Raw genomic sequence first — 12,178 nt, forward strand, 5'->3', positions numbered from 1 at the left:
CCCTGTGCTCCTTCCTGCTGTGGACGGTGTAATGTCTCTGTCGTCAGCAGTGCTGGTGCTCTCCTGGAGGGATGCAAAACTGCAGCTTGCTTGTTGTGGGTGCTGGGTTTGTCAAGCAACTTAAAGGCATTGTTTATTAAACGAGACAAACAAGGGAATTAAACAGATTACAGGCTTATCGTAGAGCAAGTGAAAGACAGAAAGCGCGTAATTGGAAGGAGGAGTGTTTTGACAGCTTCTGCAGATGGCAGTAGACAGAAGGGAGGATTGCATTCCTAAAGTGTAACTTTTTATTAATAAGGTTCAAATAATTCTAGCAGCTCCTTTGAGAGTATTTTATTTGTCATTAAAAGTATGACTGGATTCCTTTCTAGATATAGGTTATGACAATGTTTTACTGAGCAATGCCATTGTGCAGATTATGTACTAATTTTTGAAGCAACGCTTTGATTTGTTTTTGTAATGTGTATTCTCTAGAAGAATCAAGGAGTTCAGTATTGCCTCAGAGACTTTGCACTATTTTATCACTCAGCAGTGCTTTCATATTCAGTATCATGTCTGAAGCAAGCTATTTAACTGGAAGATTGTTTCAGAATACTTATTTTTCAAGAAGCATATATAAACATAAAAATAATACAGTGAAGAATTTATTTTTTTACATGCTTTTGGCTTTTGCCTTTTAAAAGCCGAAAGGATTTCCTTAGGGATTTGCTTGTCTAAATCTATTTTCTCTCCAGCATAGGAAATGACAGGCTATACAAAATGCCCAAATATTAATTTTTGTGGCATGTCTGTATATTCATCTGTCAACCTTCAGTGAATTTTCTGGTTTTCTATTAGCTTGTCCCAAACTGCTGGCAAGCTAAATTTCTCTAACAGGCATCAATTCACAGTATTAAATGCCTGTTCTGCCCTGAAAGACGTATTGATTATTTTTTTTCTCAGCAAAGTGACAAATACCATTTTCATGACAATAATAGAGATTGATTACAATTTTATGGAACAGAGAAGGAGCCAATATTGCTGAGAGAACCTTGGAGCTTATAAAAAATTGGAAAAAAATCGTTTAAATTAATAAAGAAATTAATGAATACGTCTGTTGATGAAGAAGCTGAAGCATTTTTGATATAATGAAAACTACAGTAAATGCATGATCATTGGTGAAGTGAGGCAAGTTTAAATGTATTTATAACATCTGGTGTCTGAAATTACTTGAAGAAATGCTAGTGATCCATTTTAAAGACCTCAGACTCTGAACTCTTTAAGGCTTTAAGATTTTTTTCTATGGATTTATGTATGCATGGTAACGTACGAGTGAATATTGCAGTGCTGTCTTTATCAGTAGGAGTTGAACCTGAAAGACTGAGGAAATATTGTCCGGTTTTGTATAGGGGCATTTATTTTAAACTGAAAAGGAAATTAATTTCTTTAGGTTTTTTCTTTTGTTCATTTGCATTTGTATCTCATATTGTTATCTCCTTTGCTGCAGAATCAAACTGTAGGTCAAACTCCTTTACCCGTGTTCTCACACCTTACCCACTCTTTAAATGAAGTTGGACATATGGACAGCGAGGTTTCAAGATGAGACTGAATATTTGAATTTGACACAGTTAGATTATTCCTGACATTGTATTAAAGCAAATTATAACAATAGAATTCATGCTGGCTATAATAGCATTTACAACTTGTGTGTGTTTTTGTGCATTGTCTTTTCTTTAAACAAAACCAAACCTTTTTATGGACACTTTCATAAGGGCAGGATTTTGTGTGTGTGATACGACTGTAAAATTAATCTCTCATTCAATAAACTTGTATCAATTTTAATACTTTTTTATTTTGGAAAATGTATTTTCCTGATTGATGTATAGTTGAAAAACTAAGATTAAAGTACAGTGGCTGTAGGACTTTCAAGCAAACTGAAAGGTAGAACAGTGAAGAAAAAAAAATACACTGGTAGCTATAGTCCCTAAAATGGCACTATATTTTCCATTTAGTTTATTCTCTGACGTTCTCCACCAAGAAATATGAAGAATATTTTCAGTCTAGGAAATGAAATCCAGCAAACTAAGTTTACAGAGACAAGCCAGAGTAGTATGCAAAACTAATTAGTTGTGTGTCTCTTGCACATGTGATGTGTCAGTATGACTTGGAAAATTTTAGTCCTGCCTCCCTAAAAAATGTTGTATGTAATCACAGTTCTTATTTACTGTTGAGCCAAAACCAGGTCTGGTTTGGGTCCAAACACAAAGAATGTTTCAGGATTAGGTGCGAGAGCATTTCTTCCATTTCTTTAGCGTAGTTACATGGTCAGATGATATTTTTTAAAATCCCAGGTGAACTATAAAGCTTAAAAAGAATTTGTTATGTTTTTTTTACTTGAAAGAATGAGGTAATGTATTGTTTCCCTTCTGCTGAATCTATATGCATATATGTTGGAAAAAAACCTTAAAACTACTGATAGTAGGACCTAAGGGTGTAGTATTCAAATAAAAAGTGAAACAAATAAACAAGTACACACATCCCGCTGTGGAACTTGCATAGAGCTGAATGATTAAAATTACAGAAGAGCCAATTTATGCATTTGACTTGTCATGAGCTTCTGAACTGTTCACATACTGCTCTAAAATTTCCTACTGCATCCTTCCGGTCCAAAAGTTAGTCCAAGAATGTATCTAAAAGTATCCAGTGGTATTTAAAGGAAGAGAAAGTAGAATAATGCCTTCATTACAAAAAAGAATGGCGATGACCTTTTAAATGACAGCTGTAGTACCAAAACAGCTGGGGAAACAGGTCGAAATTTTTCAAGGTGGCAGCTCTCTCTCAAGAGAAATGTCTTTGAAACGTCTCTGTGAAAACGGTTGTGATTCAGTCTGAAGGTATCGTGATTTTCCCATGGGTGGTAAAGTTTAGTAACAGTATATCTACCACGTTACTTGGAAGAGCAGTTGTCTCAGTCTCCACTTAGTATCTTACGTGATTTTTTGCAGGACGTGCACCTGGGGTTTGCAGGACTCCTGGTGTCATTCACTGGTTGGCTGTAAACTGTAAAATGTTGGGCTTCCTCTTGACCGATTCACAGTGCGCTAACAAACGTGTTTGTGCCCCAAGAGGTCAGGCGATTGGCATTGTTAAGATTTAGGAGCAATCTTAGTTTTCTGTGAATTTTCTTCTTTTTGAAAAGAGAACCCTGTCCGAGCGGCATTGAGAGGCTGGTTAGGCTTGCACGGAGCTGGAAAGTATCCTGTGAGTCCTCAAAGCAGCCACAGTCCTGCACAAGCATGCATGCTTTGCCACCAGTGTTCCCTTTTGTCCACGAACAGGTGGAACTGCACTGGTGGGGTGGCACTGACATTCAACCCTGTAAGACCCAAATTAATTTTGTGTAGAAGTGGTGGAGAAGCCTTAGTGCAGCGTTCCCCAGAGGAGCTGCAGTGGCAGAGAAGAACCGGGGTACCCCGTGTCCTGCCGCATATCTCGACCTTGCTCCTTACACCATGGTGAATGTGGGCTCTGTGGTGAACGTGGGCATGGTGAGCTGCCTGCAGTACTAACTGGGTGGCCTTGCGCGGCATGCTTCAGCACCTGATTTAGACTGCATCCGTGATGGTGATGTCTGGTACGTAATTACCTTTAGTGACGTATTTCATTAGCTGTTTTCCAGTACAAAGTGCTAAGCTCAGAGGAGTTCCATCAGCAGTCAGAGTGTTCGTAACACCGTTGGGCTTCCACACCATTTTGTGAAGCAGTAAAGTTCAGTGGCCTTAAAATGGCGTCAGAAAATAAAAGTTAAGATGCGCTCTGTGACTTTTTGCTGAAACAGAAAATTAGCCTGATTTGTTTATAGCAAAGTAATTCCATTTGACTGCTCAAGGCTAGGCAGATGTTTTGAAAAGTTGTTTTAAATATTATCCACAGCTTGAATATATGCAATCAGGAAGTAATGTATTACCAGTGAAACAACACATAAAATCCCTCATAGGAATACTTGCTGAATTTTGTTTTACCGTTCTCATTTTGTCTTGGTGTGCTGAAAGAAACACTGTAGAAATTCTGCTTAAAACTATGCTATACAAATTCATATTTACAACTAACTTTGGAAATGTAATGAGATATTTGAAAACGCTTGTTTCTTATTTTAATTTCCAGTATGAAATATAAATCCATGTTAAATCATTAAAACGGAATATAATGCTTGCATGTGATTGATGACTTACATTATCATTTCATTTGCTAATTTTTTAATATCCTGTTTTCATAGTGAAGTCTTTAAGTATTTAGCCAGATTAGGGACTGTGGGATGAAGCCCTACTTTTATGCAGTAGGTGAAGGACTCTTAAATCAGTCTCTGGAGTTATTTAATGGTTACCAATTACTCCTGCATTGTAAACAATCAGAGTGCTTGTATCTGCAGGCAGTAGATAACCTGAAAATCAAATATATCAGCTCTGGCCAGATCCTTGAAGAGATTGTCCTGTCAACTAAAACAAGAATAAAAGATGTGATTGTAAATAACATTTCTGGGACAAGCAGGTTAGTAACATTCATTTAAAAAATAAATAAAGAGCCACCTGTAGCAGGCAGTTGACATTAATTGAACATCTAGCAGAAAGCAACGCCTTAAGAAACTGGTGAGCGTGTATACATTCAATTGGCTTTGTTCCCCAATTGTTTTAAGTTATGGTTTGCCATCTTCTGATGTGAGGGTTTGCTTTATCTGTTCCTTGCAACAAGGTGTAGTGTATAACACTGAACCCTTTGTGGAGGTTTTAGAAACCTCTGCAGTTCAGCTCCTTTGAGTAATGGAGTGACTGCTGGTGCTATGTTTTTCTCCTTGTGTAAGGGTTGTGTTTACGGCTAAATGCACACCACAGGTATTTTACTTTAATACAAGAGTTAATTGAATTAATACATTCAATTAAATAGTGTTTCTTACCTGTTCTTAACAACTTTTTCCTAGTTTTGTTTCTCATTACCAATGATAATAAGAGAAAATAAATTAATTGCTACCTTTAGTTTTTGATTGTTGAAATATCTCCATCTCTATCTAATGAGTAGTCAAGAAAAGTGAAGATTTATATATAACATTATTTAAAATGCCATCAATATTAGGAATAATACAAATTTTAGTGACTGTCAGACTTGATCCTGCAGCACAGAAGTTATTAGAGCTTGGGCTATTTAACGTAAATGCTGGAGTACAAAAGGAGGTTCCAAACCAGTAATACTGAGGCAGATATTTTCATTTGAGAATCCTAGGCTGACCTTGCTATATATGGATGGTTGTGTTCACAGTTTAACTATGTGCTTTTTCTTTTATTTCAAGGGAACAAGAGGATGGCAGTAACAATTCCTTTATAGTCATTTTTGATGGAAATATTTGGTAAATAAACTAAATGGAGGGGAAAGAGCAAATCTGTTAGCTGCCGTTTTCGTGTATCGACACTTTGCTTTTTTTCTCTTAAAGATAGCTATTTAGTCCATTAGTGGATTTCTGTCTCCTTCCAGCCTGGCTTCCTGTAGGTTTCACTGTGGAGTAGCAGGTGTACAATTCCAAAGTGTCTTTACAAGTGGCTCAGCAGGGCTTCCTATGCCATACATTCACTGGAGACAGCTCATCTGTTTAATCCTTATGTTTTAGTCAACCTTTCTTATTATGCGGCCAGGGCTCCCATGCTCAGCTGGATTTTGACTCTCAGAATGAATTGATGGAGCTCTTTGATCTTTGCTGTGTATTGCATCTGTTTCATCTTTCATCTTAATGCATGATCTTCCTAAGTCCTAGCTAGCGCTTCATTTTATTTTTTTTTTTTTTTTCACTCAAATCCATCAATTTTACTTTGTTCTTTCTGGCATGCCTTTTTATATGCAATGAATTTGATTGCACAACTTTAACATAATGATAATTAAGTTGGTATGGGTATTTAACAACACAGGCAAAAACCCAGAGTGCCATGTTTGTTTAGGATTGGCACTTTGCTTTTTATAGCCTTAATCAGAATTCTTAAATGGAATTAATGTGATTCTTTACAAACTTGCAGATTACCACACCGGGTTGTGATAAATAGGGGAAAAACCAAAGAATCATAGGATGTGACAGTATATACATTTGTAGTAGTCTGCTGCGGAGTATCGACACCTGAACTGAAGCAGCATTGAGCAGTATTCTGCAGAACTGCTATAATGCAGTACTTTCTTGCGGTGTAGCACCTCGACAGTCAAACACAGGAGCACATATTTAAGTTCATCCCTTTTAAATTCCTGTTCAAAATTAGACAGCTCCTTAGGTACCATTAAGCAGCGATACTTCTCATTAGCGGTGGGTTTATTCTGCTCCAGGCAGTTTTGATGTAAGGTCATTTGAACATTCCATGTTCTAGCTCAGTTAAAGGTGAGCAAGTTAGGGTTTGGGTTTTCTACCCACCCCACCACATCCACCCCCAATTTAAATATGACAACCCACAAGGGATTAATCTTTTTCAAATGAAACCAGCAAAGGATCAGTTTTTTTATAATACTTTTTAGTTGAAACTAGCACTGTCAACAGAGCTTTTTATAATGGCATGTTTGATTCCTGCACTTATTCAATAGAGTTTAAATTCCCGTCTCAAAGATATTTAAATCAGAGTTCAGTTTTAAGTGAGAGTAGGAATTTAATTTTTCTAGTGATCATTAGTGCTACAGTGGCAAGAGCATTTTCAAGTGAGCAAAGAGCTTTTGGTTTGCAACAGCTAAAATCTTGAGGAGTCTGCTCAGAAGAGGTTTGATATATTTCACTGCAGTCCAGCATCTTACATACGTGGCATACGCAGACCTGTTTCCTATTTTACTCCATATACTGGTCATATTTTGTCTTTGGGAATAAGAAATGTGTGCACATTGAACTTTTTGTGGGTTTTGTGTTGTTCGTTCTCCCTGCTTGGTGTGGTGAAGCCCAGGGAGGTTTATTTTACATGATGGGGAACCCTCCATATCTAACTGGAGACGGATCTCTCAGTGATGCTTCTTTGGTCAACTACATATGACCCATTCAGTTACAATACATGGGAATCTGTTAATATCTTTGTACAAATACTATGTTTAGAAAGTGAAAAAAAGCATAAACCACTCATTTTTGGGAAACAGCAACATTTTTCCTTTTTAACTTGTTAGGCTTTATTTAGTAGAAACACAGCACCATGCAGAATGGACTTGAACACGTGGAAGATTTCGGTATCCATGTCCTTTTGGCTGCTTTGAAAAACTTTGGTGATGTATATCACAGTCATGTACTCCTTATTGCAAGACTTTGTAATGTGCATTTTTGAAATTGGCCTCCCAAAATGACTTGTGTTAGGCTTGATTTCACTGGAATAGGTAGACACCACTGTTCCTAACAGTAATTTCTGTAATGAAAAATATAATAGATATTATTAATATAAATAAACATTTTATTATTAATATTATTAATATAACATTATATATTATATTATGTATTATTATTATTAATAATAATAGTAATAATAATAATAATAATGAAAAATAAATAAAAGGGCCTCAGTCTGATATGATGCAATTACATCTGTGGCTGCTGCAAAAAAGATAATTTGATAACTTTTGCATGGTATAATAAATATCTTCCCCCCCAAAACAAACAAAATGCCCCCAAACCCCAAAATTATGCTTCTCTTACTGTTAGATCTTCTTTTAGGTACTGCTTGACATAAGATAAGCTGTAAGAGTTTGCTGTCCTCCAATATTGAAAATAGTAGATAACGATCATTGATGCAGAGTCCAGTTTTAGAGTATATAAGAAAGAAATTTAGAATCTGGGGAAAAAAATGATTACTGACTTGGCTTTCTAGGTTTTTTTCTTTTTCTTTTTCCTAATTTGCCTTTAGAGCTATTGCCCTTTAACTGCTCTGAAATTAATCAGGTGTGAAGTCTTATCTGTCAGGAAATTAACTAATTGTATTGAAAGAAGCTCATTAAGTCCATCTAGAAAATTATTAAAATCCTGAATGGCCGTCCTGGGCAGTTTCACAATTTGAGACCTATCTTTGGTGAATCCATACCCAAACGTAACTATATTAACTCTTTCACTTTTTATTTAAAAATGCATTATAAACAGATGATTTTAGTGGTTTAGGTTGTTGGATTTTGTTGGGGTTTTTTTTTATTTATTTCCTGTCAGTTGGGTATTTTAGCTTACATCACTTTGCTTGGATCACTGCAGATAGGACTTCTCTAATGGGTCATGTACCAGAGTTTGTTTCTGCTACGTTATTAGTGTTTTACATTTTTCAGTTTTATTCAGACAAGATGGATTCTTCTAGGAGGATACTTCAGCTGTAAGTGCATCTTTTATTTTGGGGAAAAAATGTAAAATGACACATTAGAAATCAGTACCATATAATCTAAAGAGATCGTGTTGCTTTAACATGGTAGTATATTTTCCCCAACATATTTTGTGTTCTTTGTCTCCAGGATAAGCTTAATTCAGTTGTTCTTTCATTCTATGTGTCTGTCTGCCGTCCCAGTTCCAATTTACTGCAGGTGTGAACTTCTGCATAGTAGAAGGCTTCAGGCTTTAGAAAAGGCTTTTTAACGACAAAATTGGGAATTAATTTCTGTAGGAGTTTCTTCTGAAATGGTGCATACCCTGCCTTCAGGGAAGAGCTCTTGCCAGCTCCTGGAGCCGTGGTGCTCGGGTGTCTCACATGACCTAGTGAGGGGCTCTCTGGGAAGGTGCTTTATTTATGAAAAATGTATTTCCATTCAGACAATGCAAGTTTTGTATTGTCTCATGTTTACAAAATGATGCAAACAAAACCCTCTAATCCAGATTTGTTAGTAGTCTGCATATGAATGAATGCCTTATTTTTTTTTTAAATAAGATACAATTACTTTTGTAGATTTCAGCTCAGTCTTAGTTTCTTATTCATGTGAGCCTTCCTGTTTTACAGATATGTTTTCAGTTATTTAACTGTAAACTGTTGATGCTAATTTTTGTCATTCTGCAACACAGGAGAACTGTATTGAAGTCTTGTCCAATGTATTGCATTAAGCCATCCTGACATTTCATATACTAAGTAAACTTACATGCCATAGGTGGGAAGAAGTTCAGAGTGTATGCCAAGAAAAAATTGCTTTGTGCTTGCCCTTACATGTTTTCCTGGACACCTCCTACCGGGCATCGTCAAAGACAGGATGCTGGTATCTGAGCCAGAGTATATATTCTTACTGATCAGTTTAAAAAAGAGGTATGTCTGACTACTAGTGTAGGTAACAGAAAAACAGTACATTGGTGCAAGAAAGAGGGACTAGCAAGGAAAAAAAATCACTGTTTTCAGGCTTGCCTGCAGCTGGCCAGAGCAGAATAGAACAAAAGTCCTTTAGTTCATGTGTACTGACAATACTATAGCAAGATAAAACAGGACACAATTATCGTGATGCACGTGGAGAAATGGTCTGTTTCCTGTTCTTCCTTCTTGGTCAGTTCCTAGAATGTAAACAAGATTGTTTTTCTTGCAAGGCATTAATATTTCACCTCTATTCATTTTGTGCTAAGGACTGACACAACTTGTGGCCTCTTCACATCTGCTTCATGGCACTTTCTACGTGAGAAGCTATGCATGACCTTTGCAGGCATTGTTCTGCACTCTGGAACTCTATGGTTTCAGTCTTTTCAGTGGAATGTACGTGCAGTTTAGAATGCAGAGTAACTTGATTTGCACTGCTAAAAACAAAATTTAAAAAAATAAGTATCTGTGGCTATTTTTGATGCATATGGTGTGCCAGAATGAGAAACTATACCATAAGCTCTCTGTCTGTAGCTACATATGTGGTTTCTTGGAGTGAGGGGTGAATCGGTGAGTAAGAGGGTCAGTGTGTCACTGAGCCTTCGAAGCTCCTGCCTTTAGGAAATGTTCACCGCAGAGGGATGTTGCTTCTCAGACCCGGGCTCTGCCACATGTGTTCCCCTAAACCTGCTGACCAGCATCTGTGCACCATCCTGCCTTGGCTTTATGCCCTTGTGTTGTTCCTTTCCTTCCCCTAGTTTCTGTGTTCTAGCACAGTCAAATGTATAGGCTCCTTATTACTTGGCGGCGACTGAACGTAAAAAGTTAATTTAAAAGCCACTGGATTACAATGTGAAAAGTATGCCTTTCATTACATTGCCCATTATTTTTAAATGTATAATTGACATATATTATTCCTTAATTTCCCTTAATTTTTTGTAATGAGTTACTGAATGGAAGATTTATAGGATATAAGAGAGTACAAATGGAAGGTTTATTAGACAGGCATTTTTAAGGTCAAGCTTATGAATAGGTATACATAACTAAAACTAAATGGATTTATGTCAGTCTGGGGTTGTAAAATACTGTTGTGACTATTGATAAAAATGTTTTATAATATTCTTTTCTTTTTTTACTGTAGGTCATGGATCCTACTCTTTCCTATACTTCCTTCTAGGTTGTTTTTGGTTGGGGGTTTTTGGTGGCAATTTTCTGTGTTATGAGAATGCAGCAAATATCATGGAATTCCTGGAGTATTCTTGTCTTTACCAGAATAAACCTCTCCTTTGACCCTGGACCACCATTATTATGGTCATGGCTCGTGCTTTTTTAGACTGAATGTCCTTTAGGTTAACCATGGCCTATCCTTTGCTGTACCTCCCTCCTTGCTAAGGAAACTTTTCTTTTACCTGACCCTGAGTTTACTTTCCTTTACCACTCACTTTCCTTTTCTCCTCCTATACCAGGTATGTCATTTAGTTGCTTGCGTGGAGGTGTTTGTGTACTTTCTTTGTATAATCCCTTTTGATATGTTTCCTTTTCTCTGAACTTGTTGTTATAGATGATTTGGTAACTTTTTTTTGGTCTCAGTAGAGGGGGAAAGAAAGTGAAAAATGGCTGCTTTTTCAAAAGGTTTGAGGAAGGTGAGGACCAAAATACTCAGAGGAGCTGCCCTGCCCTCCTGAAAGAATTACACATGTAATTCATGTAATTTGGATCATCTGACAACTTATACTATGTTGGGTTTTGTGTTAGCCAGTTTATAGAGTAATAGAACAATTCAGGCTGGAATAGATCTCAGGTCAACTAGCCCAAACTCCATCTCCAAGCAGGGTTAAAACTGAATTCAGACCAGTTTTGTAGTCTCCGTGATAGCTAATAGAAAGAGCAGTACATCCAGTGGACGAGTTGTTCCACCAGTATCCAAGTATGGAATTGGTTTAATAATTTATGCTCGGCAGAAACCTGTCATGCTCTTGTTCATCCTAGTGGTGACAGAGGAGAGCATAGATGATCAGCCTGCTTGCCTTGTTTCTAATAGCTGAGGGTAGGTGAGATTAATTCCGTATTTTTCTACAGTGAACTCTGAAGTAATGAAAAAGTGTGAGTGAGAAAAAATCCTAATGTATTTATTGAAAATTAATAAATGTAAGTGTTGCTGGGGGTACCAAGTGGGGTCTCTCTTTCTTGCTACTCTTAACTGTCAGTCTGGACCTGTCAGAGACCATCCTGCCTGTTTTCCAGTTCCACCAGCTCAGATCTGTTCTGACAGCTTAGAAACCTGGTCAGGTATATGCTTATATGCTGGTGGCTGTCTGGAGATACTGCTATGGGTAGTCATGTATCTAATGCATTTGGTTCACTTTCTGGAAAAACTAATCAGTTGTTACGGCAGCCCCCGATTTTTGTGTCCTTCCCAAGTCCCTTGTTCATTTGCTACACTCAGTTATTTCCTCTTGCCTTAAAGCTCTGCTAGAATCAAGACTACTTCTTCATATTTAGAGACTGTCTAAAGAAAGCAGGATCTGATTTGAGTACAGCAACAGAAAAGAGAGGGAATAATGCACGAAGGGCTTCCTTAACTTCTGAGTAAAATCCTCTCAGTGGTAGATATTTTAATAAAGTGAATTAGTCATTTTAGTTGGGCTAGGACTGAGCTTTCTAACAGCATGTCTGCTGTTTCATTGGTGACAATGTGGTGTGGAGGTGCTTGAGTTAGATCTAGACTTAGACTGGGTATAAGTCGCAGCACAGAACTGGCACAATGTTCAATATCTGTCTGGGAAACCAGGTGAATACTTCATCAGTCATCCAAAATGACTGCAGCTATGACATTACATTTGAGGATGTGATTTATTTTCCTGCCGTCATCCTTTCCAACAAATATCAGAAAGCAATTA

This window comes from Falco cherrug, chromosome 5 (assembly GCF_023634085.1).
Source record: "Falco cherrug isolate bFalChe1 chromosome 5, bFalChe1.pri, whole genome shotgun sequence".
Taxonomy (NCBI): Eukaryota; Metazoa; Chordata; class Aves; order Falconiformes; family Falconidae; genus Falco; species Falco cherrug.